Source organism: Chiloscyllium plagiosum, unplaced genomic scaffold (assembly GCF_037043375.1).
Source record: "Chiloscyllium plagiosum isolate Xiang-an unplaced genomic scaffold, Cpla_swu_hap1 HiC_scaffold_6, whole genome shotgun sequence".
In the NCBI taxonomy this organism is placed as follows: domain Eukaryota; kingdom Metazoa; phylum Chordata; class Chondrichthyes; order Orectolobiformes; family Hemiscylliidae; genus Chiloscyllium; species Chiloscyllium plagiosum.
This window is the reverse complement of record NW_028270144.1, coordinates 115,737,466-115,752,212: the sequence shown is the minus strand read 5'-3', so window position 1 is coordinate 115,752,212 and position 14,747 is coordinate 115,737,466.

The following is a 14,747-nucleotide window of genomic DNA, read 5'->3' as shown; positions in this document are numbered from 1 at the left end:
CCTAGATGGCTGGAAATGTCCAGGTCCAAACATGCCCTTTAGCTGCCCGTTATCCAACCTGCCAGCTGCCTGGTGCTTCCACAGGGAGGCTGGCAATGCAACCAATGAAGTACCCTCAAAGAGCAGCCACACATAGAAAATATCTTCTGTCTTGAATTTATCTTCGCCGATTGCATGGTTTTTGGTTAGCTTCGCTAAATTCCTGGGAATTATCATTGACCAGAAACTGCACTGCACCAGTCATATAAATACTCTGGGCTCCAGAACAGGTCAGAGGCTAGAAACCTTGCAGCGAATAGCTTACCTCCTGACTACTCAAAATCTGCAAGGCAAAAGTCAAGAATGTGATGAAGTACTCTCCACTTGCTTGGATGGGTGCAGCTCCAACAACACTCAAGAAGCCTGGAACCACCCAGAACAAAGCAAACCACTTGATTGGCACTCCAATATTCACTCCCTCTACCATCCACCTCAACAACAACAGAGTGTACATTCTACAAGATACAATGTAGAAAGTCACTTTCGCTCCTTAGGTAGTACCTTCCATACCCATAACCAGCTAAAAGAACAAGAGTGCGAAAGATATGGAAAAAACCAACAATTTTGCAAGTAACTCTCTCAGCCACTCACTCCCCTGACTTGAAGTGTATCGCTGTGCTTTCATTGTCACTGGGTCAAAATTCTGGAGCTCTCTCCTTACAGTCTTAGTGCATCTACTGAGAGCCAATGGACTGTAAAGATTCAAAAAGTTCACCACCACCTTCTCAATGGCAATTAGAGGTGGGCAACTAATACTGCCCAATTAATAATGCCCACATTGCCTGAATAATCTAAAAACAATCGATCAGTTATCGGCAAAAGGTTGCATGGCAACTCAGTGGTTAGCACAGCTACCTCACAGCACCAGGGACCTGGGTTTGATTCCAGCCTTGGGCGACTGTCTGTGTGGAGTTTGTACATTCTCCCCGTGTCTGCGTGGGTTTCCTTCGGGTGCTCCAGTTTCCTCCCACAATCCAAAGATGTGCAGGTTAGGTGAATTGGCCATGCTAAATTGCCCATTGTGTTCAGGGATGGGCAGGCTGGGAGGATTAGCCATGGGAAATGCAGAGTTACAGGAATGGGGGGAGAGGGGGGTCAAGGTTGGATGCTCTTCAGAGGTTTGGTGTGGACTCGATAGGCCAGGTGGCCTGCTTCCATACTGTAGGGATTCTGTAATTCTATGATGATTCCAAATGAGTATCTTTATGGGATCACAATGCACATCAGGAATTTGACCAAGGAGGTCAGTATAATTTAAATCAATGGATCAAAAGCCATCTAGCAAATATCTAAATTAAAGACATTAATCCATCAATTTACTCCCTTATAAACTTGACCAGTTCATTATTTAAAAGAGAGAACTTTACACCAATACTGGCCCATTCTTAGATGTACAAATTAAGAATGTTGTGGTTTTGTCACTGTAGCACTCTGGAGTCCCATTGCATTTATACTTGAATATTAAAATGGGTAAACTCATCACTTTATGGCCCAGGGTGGGTTGTTCGTCCTGCTCACAAAGACTGGTGATTCGCGCCAAGCTGTCAACTGCATATATTAAAAGCACCATCCACCTGACAGCTGCCAACTGTCAAAGTTAAATGAGCATGGGCTGGTCTCGAGGCTGCTCCGAGTGGACCTTGAGCCATTACACTATTCACATTTGGAACAATGCATTTTTGAAGGAAGATTGAAAAACATAGCATCAACATGTTGGCACTTTCTCACAATATCCTCATCATCATTTGCATCGATCACTCATTCTGATTTACAGGCACTAGAAAGCATTAACTGACTGCTAACATGGCTACAACAGTAAAATGTAAGTAATCAGCCTTGCTTGTATTAACCCATCAATCTATTAGACTCCAGATTAGAATCCCTATAGTATGGAAACAGGCCCTTGGGCCCAATAAGTCCACACCAACCCTCCAAAGAGTAACCCACCCCCCTACATTTACCCCTGACATTGCTATCACTGTGGGCAATTTAGCATGGCCAATTCACCTGGCCTGCACATCTTTGGATTGTGGGATGAAACCTGAGCAAACCCACGCAGACACTAGGAGAATTCCTGAGGTGGGAATTGAATCCAGGTCCCTGCCGGTGATGAGGCAGCAGTGCTAACCACTGAGCCACTTTTCCAACCGTGTTTCTCTGGCAGTGTTGCCTAAAACTATGTAGAAGGACATGGGCAGCAGGGTTTTGGGAACACTGTAATTTCCATCCTGATACATATACATATCACTGTTCACATAAGCTCACTGTGTCAAAATTCAGGAACATCACCACTGAAGCATTGCACTGTTAGAATCGCCCACATTTCCTGAATGAAAAAGTATTCTTGACATTACTGTCTGAACCTAGGGAAAATTGGCTCAGGGTAAATGAAGTCAAGGAAATAAATGTTAACTCAAAGATTGGTGTGGGAAGCATGGGTTTGAGCTCATGGGGCATTGACATTAGGACTGGGGTAAAAGGCAACTGTTCTGATGAGGCAGCTCATTTGAAACAAGCTGGGACCACTGTCCCAGTAAGTTGAGTAGCTAGGGCTGTAAAGAGAACTTTTCACTAAATGAGGAGCTGGTCAGGGGATTTTAGAGAAGGGATAAATAGACTTAAACAGGAAGCATTGCAGGGCAATTATTTAAATAATGATACCCAGAGTGCAGCCTGACTGGACAGAGTTTACAAAGATGAATAAAGCAGCAAATAAGGTCAATGGGGAAAAGTTTATAAAGGTAAAATTAATGGCTGTTTAGTTAAATGCGTGTTATATTCAAAACAGAATGATTGAATTAATGGACAGCTCGATCTTAATGAAAATGATGCTCTCATAACTGACAGAGGATTAGTTAAGAGTGGGAACCAGACATTCAGAGTTTTGTGACTTTTCAAAATGACAGGTTTATTGTAAGGTGGGAGGCTTTATAATATTTTTCTATCTGTTTTCCGTTCGTCTTTTTAAGTTAGAACTAGTGGCATATGGGATCGTGTACATGTCTAAAGCAGTATACTGATTAACTTCAAAGGATTTCCGTAGCCATGGTGATCTCTTTTAAAATACTATGTGGAAGAAAATGTCCTGGAGAACAATATATTTTCGTTTACATGGGCAAAATTGTACGAGTGAACAAGGTACACCATTGGGCATAGTCTCCATACTTTTTGATGAAATAAAGCACTTGTATCTTGAAAATAAAGGATTTTATTTGGTTTAAGTTTGTGCAACTCTGCAGTGTTCTTAAATGAAGCTGAATATATAAAGGCAGTTGCTCCTGAGAAAGGAAAGAGATAATTAAAAATAATTAATTTAGGAATTTAGCACAATTCCAGACCAGAAGTGTTTGGAGCAAACACTGAAAAAGGTTCTTTGAAGCTTGGTTGTATGAAGGCACCAGGAGAAACGTATTAGAATTTTAGGACTGGGAGTTCAAGGCCCAGTTAATTGAAGTTAAAAATCACACAACACCAGGCTATGGACCAATAGGTTTAATTAGAAGAACTAGCTTTCAAACCCCTGCTCCTTCATCAGGTGGTTGCGCAGCACTCCGAAAGCTAGTGCTTCCAAATAAATCTGTTGAACTATAAGCTGGTGTTGTGTGCTTTTTAACATTGTACACCGCAGTCCAACACCAGCATCTCCAAATCAGTTAATTGAAGCTTTATCAAGGAGATAGAGAAGGGCTAGATATCATTTAAATGATAAACAACTGCAGAAAGCTGCAACAGGCACAGATTTGGGAACCCTCATCCATGAATCACAGAAAAAGCTAGTATCCAATTTCTGTAGGTATTGAGGAAGACAAATGGATAGTTTGCCATTTTATTACAAAGGGAGTGGAGTATAAAAGTAGGAAATGTTTGCTAAAACTATACAGGGTATTAGTTAGACCAGGAGAAAGCAACGACTGCAGATGCTAGAGATCAGAGTCGGTGCTGGAAAAGCACAGGTGGTCAGGCAGCATCCAAGGAGCAGGAGAGTCGACATTTTGAGCATAAGCTCTTCATCAGGGATGGTCAGACCACATTGGAATACTGTATTCAGTTTTGGGCTCCCTATGTAAGGAAAAATGCATTTGTATTGGAGGCAGTCCAGAGAAAGTTCACAAGGCTGATACCCATGTAGAGGGAAGGTTGAATAGATTGGATTTATGCTCATTAGAATTTGGCAGAACAAGGGACAAACATATTGCAACATTTAAGATTCCTAGGGACTTTGATAGTGTAGATGTGAAGAGGTTGTTTCCACTTGAGGAACATTTAAGGACCAGAAGGCATAATCTCTGAGTAGGTGGTTATCCATTTCAGACAGATGAGAATGAATTTCTTTTCTCAAAGAGTAATTAAACTATGGAATTCTTTACTGTGGAAAGCTGTTGAGGTTATGCCATTAAATATCTACAGGGCTGGGAAACAGGTTTTTAATCAATAAGAGAATCAAGGGTTATGGAGTTAAGGCGGGTAAGTAGAGTTGAGCATCATCAGATTAGCCATAATCTCATTGAATGGCAGTGTAGACTTGATGGGCTGATTCCTAATTCCTGCTGCTCCATCTTATGGACTTATTTATTATTTAAAAAATTGAGGCATAACAGCTTCCAAGTCTGCAGACTACTGTGTGGGTAGTCCTGGGCTGTCATTGTGAATATGATCAATACATGGAAACTGGTGATTCATTCAAATGCTATTTGGGCTGGTTTAGTTCAGAAAATAGCATTTTGGAGTCCAGTGAATGAGTAACTTGACACTTAGTATTTGGGAGGAAATGTTGACCATCGGACTAAAGTTCCTGGGAAATGCCTGAAGTTCTCTGATTTTGCCAAAATTGTCGTTTTCCTGATATCACAGAACTATAGATATTTTAACATGGGGCCATTCTGCCCAGTGTGCCTGAGCGAGATTAATCGCACCTTCCAGCTCTTGGTCCACAGCCCTGTCGATGGCAGCATGTCGAGTGCATATTCAAGTATTTTTTGAATGTCATGAGTGTTTCTATTTCTAATGACTTTTGAGAGTTGATTTCCAGGTTCTCACCACCAATAGGGTGAAAACATTTCCCCTTTACACCTCTCTAAAACTCCTGTCTTTTCCCCTAATGCTATACTCTGTTTATTGACCCCCTCAGCCAATAGATATAAGACCTTCCTCTTCACTCTAACTGAACTGCCGATAAACACACTTCAATTAGGTCTTCCCTCATGCTCTTCTTTTCCGAAGAAAGCAACTCCATCCTATCTAAGATTTCTTCATAACTTAAACTATCACTCCAGATATCATCTCACATGTCTTCTAAATTCTAAAGTGATTGTGGTCTTCTCTTTGGTGAAAGTGAGGATTGCAAATGCTGGAGATGAGAGTCAAGAGTCTGGTGCTGGAAAAGCACAGCAGGTCAGGCAGCTTCCGAGGAGCAGGCAAATCGATGTTTTGGGCAAAAAGCCCTTCATCAATCCCTTCAGCCTTTCCTGATGAAGGACTTTTGTCCGAAGCGTTGATTCTCCTGATCCTCGGAAGCATCCTGACCTGCTGTGCTTTTCCAGTACCACACTCTTGACATGGTCTTCTCTTTGTTCATCTTCCAGTGTTAATTGTATGAATGACAAGGACAAGTCTGGAAATGTTCACAAACCCTACCCAAATGCCAAACCACCCTCATGAGACCAATTGGCTTGCTTCTGCATTTTGAGAATTTTCTTTATTTAAACATTGGTGATTATGTTACTAACAGAACATCAACTCGCATTTATATCACACCGAATTTGCCAGGAACTATATCAGACAAAATTGGCCAGGAAGTTGCATAAGGAGAAATTAGGAGCTCTGGAGGTTTGAGTTTAGCTAGCTAAAGGCACAGTGACCAATAATCAAGCAAAGCAAAATGTCGATGTTCAGATATTCATGGTCAGAACTGTATACATGCAGAAATTTTGCAGAACTTTAGGGGCTAGAGGAGTATGTAGAGATTGTGATTGACTTGTAAAGAAGGATGAGACTTTAAAAAAATCAAGGCATTGCCAGCCTGGGAAACAATTTGGGTTAATTTTTGAACCTAGGAATGTTGGGTAAACAAGAGTTGGCACAAGTTATGATACTGACGACAGAATTTTGGATGAGATCAAGTTTGTTCAGGGTGTAAGGTAGCTGTCTGGCCAGGAAAGTATTAGAACGCTGAATTCTAAGCATAACAAAAACATGGTTTCAACTTCAGAACAATAGGTGGAACAGTGCACTTTCTAAATATTATCATGCTTCAATAGACTGTGTGATCTGCCCCGGTGAATGTTATTAAGTGGAAATTTCTTTTCTGAATTCACTGGATCTCCAAATGCCTTTCCAGAGATGGGCACCGAGTTTCTCTTAACATGTGAAGTGCATGAGTATTGTGTCAGTGCTGGAAACATGTCCATTTATTACAGTATAAATAAGGTGAAGATAAAATTGTTTTTAACATTTGTTCATTCGTTCAGTGCACTATAATCACTTCCAGTGCCCACAGCCCATGTGTCTTACATCAACATCCCATACACCAGAAACACTGATGTCTCTAATTATAGAGAAGGATAATATCAGCTCATTCCTCAATCTTTGTCGTCCGCAGCCAGCCTAATGTTTTGATTGGCTAATTAGGCTTAATGATGAACACAAAGAAATGCAACGATAACAGTGAGGAACAAATGGAATTATTTAACAAGCAAGGGTTTGGAATGTAATCTGACAGAGGGCAGGGTAAAGGTGCACTCACCAGCAGGATTGTTTGATAAAATGCACTCAATGTTTCTGCTGAGAAACAAAGTAAAAAAGCTTTTAAAAACTTTTCCTAAATTATCTGACAAGTGGCAAGTAACATGCACGCCGCACAAGTACCCACATTCCACGATTTTCTTTTGAAAGATATCTGATTTCCCAATGTTTTTCATTGAGAAGTATTTTATTTTAAAACCCTTCTTCCTGCACCTGACTTTCTCGTTTATAACAACAATCCAACTTAAAGGAGACAAGAAGTTGGCACTTCTCATCTTGCACTCATCAGAACTAAGTTGCAAGATGCAAAACTTGGACACTGTTTTATAGAATATACGAAGAGGATATTGATTGTTTGGACCATCATTGACATGGAGATGCAGCAACAACAGTTAACTGTCAATCTTATTTCTCAGATCAGGCAGGTAGGTTCTGATGGGTTGGGGTGTCACCTTGGGAACAAAATAAAGATTACCTGTCTCCTTTCTAATCCCTTTTGCCTACATACAAGCTTGTCTACAAACAAGTTGCTTCTGGCAAGCTAAAAAGCCATTTTTCCTCCCCCACTTAATGTGTAATGTGAGATCTGAGTTTTGTTGCCAGTGGGAATCCAGGTGTGTCCCGATGATTGGCAGACTGGAACACACAACACACCCTGTTGACCATTCATAGTGAGCTACATACTGATTATAATCAGCCAACCCATGCTTGCCAGCCTCAGAAAAGTCTGTCCCTGTGGAGAGAGGATTCTGTAATTGGATATCATCTATTAAATAATCCAGATTGTGCCTTGAATTACACCAGAAAGCAAATTAAGGTCATCAATCAGACTCATAGAATGATGCATTTCTGCATGCCAGAAGCTATATATGTAGAAATACACAGGACCCTGTTTCATGTGGGCAAAATGTATGCATTTGTTCAAGTCTGATTCTTGCATCTTAGTTCTGATGAGTGCAAGATCAAAACCTTAACTCTTGCCTTCTTCCAGCAATATTTTAAGTTCTGTACTACTAAGCAATTATTTAATAAGTGAATAATAAAGAAAATGTTAAATCCTACCGATTGCATTTCTTTCCCCTTTGTATTTCGAGTTATTTTGAATAAAGTTTAGAGTGGAGTGATATGGCTTAAAGGGAGGGAAAATGTGATGTGCCAAATCGATTTTTCTTTGTTCCTCTTAATTATTTCTTCAAATGTTTCTGCTACTGAAGTATCTGTTTCTGGCTATTGTTGTGCATGTATTTCTTTTTGTTTAAAAAAGAAGTTTTAATCCTGAGAAAAAAATGGGAGTCCAGTTATCCCAGAGAACCAGACTTCCCAGACTTTGCATTTGCTACAATATCAGCTATTGGATCAGGTCAATGGAGCATTGGAGGAGGGATGAATAAAGGAAAACTGTCTCCTAATTGTTGTTAGATTATTGGCTGTCTGCCGAGCAATGGAGCTGTAATTTCTTCAGTGTTCTTTAGTCAAGGCTTTGCCTTCAAGGCGCTCATGAAACCAAAAGGTAGTTTCTAACATCAAAATGTAAACCTTAAGAAAGTCTCAAAGAACCCTTGAAAATAATTATTTTAACTTCTAATTGCATCCACTGGTTTCTCCACAACCTTAAGCAAACAGTGGCATAATGATTTGGAATTTCTTACATGGAAATAGATAGGAATAGAAACAAAGGAAAATAAGTAGGCCATTCAGTCCCTTTGCCTATTCAATTAGAACAAATGAAAAGTAATTATTTACATTAAATCAATTACTTTCCCATTCCAATCTGTTTATGGAACCCTTGTGCAGTTTGTATTTGTTCCAAATTTATAAGGGATGCAATTTTGCATGTGACAAATCTGTCATTTTCTTGCTGTCCATTAGTGTCTAGAGTGCCTGCCTCTACAGCTGTCGTGATTGGAACCAGCTCGAGCTCATTGACTACAAGATTGGACTTGTTAACCTAGGCCATTCAGGAAGCCCTGGCGACTAATATTAACAGGGGGTTCAGATCTCCTCAGTTCAGGGAACTGACTCCAAGCTGGCCAATCACAGCCGGTGTATAAGTAAATAAGTGGTGATTTTGCAACAGGATACCAGCCTCTGTGCAATTATTTCAAAAGAGCTATCCTTTTGTCTTTTCTCTCATCCTTCTTTCCAACAGTTGGACCATTGACATCTATTTGATTGGTTTATGCTTATAGAGAAAGTACTTCAGGGGTTACAATTGCCTTCTGCAAAATGACTGACAAATGGACACTCTCCCACTCACCTACTGTCAGCCACATTTAAAGGATTCACAGACTGATCATCTGTTTGGCCATATTATGAGTATACTTCCAACTCCCAACAGGTATGGGAGTCAAACATGGAGCTGCTGGCCCAGATGGAGGGAGCTTACCACTGCAGCACAAGAACTCACCTTTCAATGAAAGGAATGATATTCAAATGGTGGAACTACTCTCATCCAAATGATTTTCTTTCTTTGCAGTTCTAGATTCAAACATTAAAATTTAACAAGAACAGTAGATGCTGAAGATTTGAAACAAAAACAGAAATTGCTGGAGAAAGCAAGAAAATGAACTGAAGAAGCGTCACTGGACTTGAAACGTTAACTCTGCTTTCTCTCCACAAGTGCTGCCAGAGCACCTGAGTTTCTGTTTTGGTTTCAGATTCAAACATTCTCTTTTTCATCTCTTGTGCGTGATATGACGATGACAGTGAGAGGGTAATATTTAGATTTTTTAATCCAATATAAAAATCTTTTCCAACTTTTGTGAGTGGTTGGAAGGAATACCTTTGTGTACCTTTGCTTCCCACTGCTTGGAAAGTGGAGCAGGCTGGGAAAATTGTTCAAAAATCCCCAATTCATGCCAAGGGTGAAAGTTTGGCTAGGGTCAGGGATTTAACATTTGGGACATTTAGAAGGAATACCAGAATGGAGATTCGCCTCATTTCTGGAAAAACAGAAGACTGGGATAGAGTCACATTCCTGAGTTAATGCAAATGTGTACTGGAGCAGCACACTGATACATAAACAAAGAACAGGTCAGATCAAAGTTCTTATCTTTATTTTGTGTTCACTCATAGGGGGAGGCAATAGCCTAGTGGGACTGTTACTTCAGAAAGGTGAAAGTGAGGACTGCAGATGCTGGAGCTCAGAGTCGAGAATGTGGTGCTGGAAAAGCACAGCAGGACAGGCAGCATCTGAGGAGTGGGAGAATCGACGTTTCGGGTATAAGCCCTTCATCAGGAATTACTCCAAAAAACCCAGATAATGTTCTGGGGACTGAGACTTGGTTCCCGCCATGGCACCTTCTGGAACTGAATTCAGTAAAAATTTAGAATTAAGACTGTAATGATGAGTTGTTGGGAAAACAAAAACATCTGGTTTACTACTGTCTTTGAGGGAAATCTGCCATCCTTACCTGATCTGGCCTCCATGTTACACCAGATTCACTGGTTAACTCTGAACTGCCCTTTGAGATAAATTCTGCCCTAGCCAGCAATGCTGTCAATCCCATGAATGAATGAATAAATTAAAAACATACATGGGTATCACTGGCATTTATTACCAATCCCCAGTTGTCCCTTGAGAAGGTATGAATGAGCTGTTTTTTTGAACAGTCCATGTGCTGAAAGTACACCCAAAATTCCCAATAGGGTTGAAATACTGTGAACAATTCCCATATCTAAGGAAAGATATACTGCCATTGGACGTAGTCTAGAGAAGGTTTACAGAATTGATCCCAATAATGGGGGGATTTTCTTATGAGGAGAATAGGTTGGTTGTACACACTGGAATTCAGGGGGGGTGGAAAGAAACCCTATTGAAACATCTAAGATTCTTAGCAGGCTTTACAGGATAAATGGGGAAAGGCTTTTTCTTCCCCTTGTGACAGAATCTAGGACCTTAGGGCATATTCTCAGTGTAAGGAGTAACCATTTAAGAAAGATGAGAAAGACTTTTTTTCTGTCAGAGGATGGTAAATCTGTGGAATTATGTTAGTGCAGATGGTTATCAAGGCTGAGTTGTTGAAGCTGTTATGGGTGCATTTTTAATCAGTAAGGGAACACAGGGTTATGGAGTAAAGGCAGAAAAATGGAGTTCAGGATTATTCAGTCAGTCGTGATCTTACTGAATGGTGGAACAGACCTGAGGGGCTGAGCAGCCTACTTCTACGCCTATGTCTTATGGTCTCTAAAGTGATGAGAGGTAGTTTCAAACCATGATCACCCACTGGCTCAAGTAACTAACATCAATCAAATTGTCATTGGTCAGTGGCTAATGAGGCTCAAGCACTTCATCAGAAAGGAAGATGGAAACAGGTTCAATGCCAAGTTTTGGCAATTGCAAAGGGCATTGAATAATGGTTGAATAAAGGAAGGAATTAAAGGGTTAAAGAAATATTGATCAATATGGCATTTTTGGATTGTTGAACTGGTCAAGCAGACTGCAATGCAATGCAATTTTCTGATCTGGTCATTCCAATATTATTTGCTGGTGACTACTGTCTAACTATCACTATCACAGATGGAGGTTGATGAGTAAGTCATCTTCCCAGCATCTTCTTAACTGTCAATATGTGAACTATCAATAAGATGTAAATAAGAGAATGGCCTAAAAAGACAGCTTCCCCTAATCAGAGCAAATAGAAGCAAGTCTGGGTATAGATCTTAGAGGTCAACATTATAATTGGTGGGAAATGTTCTTGAGTTATTCATGATCAACACCAGTCGCTGCTGAATTTTCACACATGTATGCCTCAAAATGAAAATGGTATGCATTAAGAATTGGAAATAAAACCAGCTTGATCCCAAGGCATGGAATAGCATCTATGTTCAGTTTACTTCAGATGTTTCAGGTGACTATCCTGAAGATTATGCTTACACCTGCTCAGATTTCATCCATATGCCAAGCAGCATTGCATTACCAGCCTGACGTGTACCCGGAGTTGACTTCCTTAGTGAAAGCAGATAGAGACTTGCATCAGATCCTTATACTGGCTTCTTGAGAATCACAGTCCAATGATTTTCAGTGCAATGGTGGAAGGAAAGAGTTTATATTTACATAGTATCATTCATGATAATATGGGACAATGCTGTGGCTTTAAGAGGTTATGTTGTCCTGTTTTGTTTTTGAAGAGAGTTGTAAGGCAGAGGTAGAAAGCAGTCTACCAAAAACACAAGAATAAACAGCTTGTGAAGCCTTTGAGTTTTTTTAAGTTGGAATAATAGAAGCAGCCAGGATGGGTGTGACCAGTTCTCACAAACCAGGCTTTCTAACTTATTCTAGTTTTTTATGTTGAGCTTAAAACATTGCTATTGTGGGCCTGAAGAAGTGGAAACTATTTTTCCCTCTCTTGATTACACTCAAAAGCTAGGGGATTCTCTTCCTAGATTGCATGCGAGACATATTTGTTTTACTGAATTTGTCTTTTTGGCAAGGAGTGTGCTTATTGGCTGTTATTATACTGGAACAATTAATTAATAATAGTTACTATATCTATTATTCTGTTAAGTTTTCCAATAGAGTTAGGTTATTCTAAATTCCCCTTTCTCTGACTGTATTTTAACTATGGTGTTTAAATAAATTGTGTTTTCCTGACTGTCAAGTAGTTTGACAAGCTGCATTGCATTTGGAACACAGTACTTTACATTTGCCTTAAAAATAAGAAAAAGTTGGGAACTGGACAACCTTCTTAGAATACTTTGAGGGGTTCTAGTCTGGTCCATAATAAATGCCCTTCCTCAGCCACTCATTAAGATTGGAAGAGCTGCCACTTTCATGTGATAGTCTTTATTTCTTTATTAGCTACTTTTGGTGAACATAGCAGAGGGTTTCTAAGCCTGACTCAGATGGATGAAATAATTTGTCTTCCTGTTCCCTGTCAAGTGAACATCTCTGCCTTTCGCAACTTCTGAGGGTATCAGGAAGTCCCCAGATTTAATCATTGAAGGCTGAATAGGATCATGGCAGCAAGAGGATTGGGTTTTGAGTTCCAGTTATTGATATGTATATTGTGTGATACCTTTATATTTTCATATAATTTATTTTAAATGAATATTTTGAATTATTGGTTTGTAGCATGAAATATTTGTTGTATCGAAAGTTAATAAATAACAAGCATTTCTGTAGACATGGTGATGTAAAACAATTTATGAAGGCTACTTTAGAAGCCTAATGGGTTTGTATTCACATTAGGATTTTACAACTTAGCCAGGTAAACCAGTGTGCTCCAGATTCTGTTAGAAATCTGGACTTATGGATTTTTTTCAAGCTTAAGGGAAACACCCATGGTTCAGGGGAAGAGTTTATTTGTTTCAGTTTTACTTTGGACAGTTCTGTAAAATTCTTTCATGAAGGTGCATGTATAGAGCAGGAGAGACTATGCTAAAACTAGATTACTGACAGGAAGGAAGTAGTGAGATCTCACACCAGAAATGTTGGGATAAAACCCTGAAGAGATTATTTGAAACTGAGTACATTTAAAGTCTGGTGCATGATAAGAACATAGAAAAGTACAGCACAAAACAGACCCTTAGGTCCACGATGTTGTGCTGAGACTTAATCCTAATGTAAAATATAGTAACTTAACCTGTGCACCCCTGAACTCACTGCTATCCATGTGCATGTCCAGCAGTCATTTAAATGTCCCCAATGACTTCGCTTCCACCACCTCGACTGGTATGCATTCCATGCATTCACAACTCTCTGGATAAAGAACCTACCTCTGATGTCTCCTTTATACCTTCTTCCTAATATCTTCAAGCTATGACTTCTCGTACCAATCAATCTTGCCCTGGGGAAGAGTCTCTGGCTATTTACTCTACCTATTCCTCTCATTATTTTGTATACCTCGATCAGGTCTCCTCTCTTCCTCCTTCTCTCCAGAGAGAAAAGTCCAAGCTTATTCAACCTTTCTTCATAAGGCAAGCCCTCTAGTCCAGGCAGCATCCTGGTAAACCTTCTTTGCACCCTCTCCAAAGCCTCTGTATCTTTCCTATAGTAGGGCGACCAGAACTGGACACAATATTCTCACCAGGGACTTGTAGAACTGCAGCAAAACCTTGTAGCTCTCAATGAAAGCCAAAACACCATATGCTTTCTTAACAACCTTATCCACTTGGGTGGCAACTTTGAGGGATCCTGCCCTGGGGAAGAGTCTTGCACACCCAGATCCCTCTGTTCCTCCACTCTGCCAAGAATCCAATCTTACATCCTATATTCAGCATTCGAGTTCGACCTTCCAAAATGCATCACTTCACATTTATCCATGTTGAATTCCATCTGCCATTTCTCAGCCCATCTCTGCATCCTGTCTATGTCACGCTGCAGCCTGCAGTTTCCCTCTATACTATCGACGACACCTCCAACCTTTGTGTCATCTGCAAATTTACCAACCCACCCCTCAACCTCCTCATCCAAGTCATTTGTAAAAACTACAAAGAGCAGAGACCCAAGAACAGAGCCCTGCGGGACCCCACACAATACTGACCTCCAGGCAGAATATTTTCCATCTACAACCACTCTCTGCCTCCTGTCAGCCAGCCAATTCTGAATCCAGATAGCCAAATCTCCCTGTATCCCATACTTCCTGACTTTATGAATGAGCCTACCATGGGGAACCCTATCAAATGCTTTGCTGAATCCATATACACCACATCTACTGCTCTACCATCGTCGACCTGTCTTGACACCTCCTCAAAGAACTCAATAAGATTTGTGAGGCATGACTTGCCCCTCACAAAGTCATGCTGACTGCCTTTAATCACACTGTGCTTTGCCAAATAGTCATAAATCCTATCCCTGAGAATTCTTTCCACAACTTTGCTGACCACAGACGTAAGACTGACTGGTCTGTAATTGCCAGGGATTTCCCTATTACCCTTCTTGAAAAGTGGAGCAATATTCACCTCCTTCCAATCCTCTGGTACGACTCCCGTGGAGAGTGAGGAGGCAAATATCCTCGCCAGCGGCT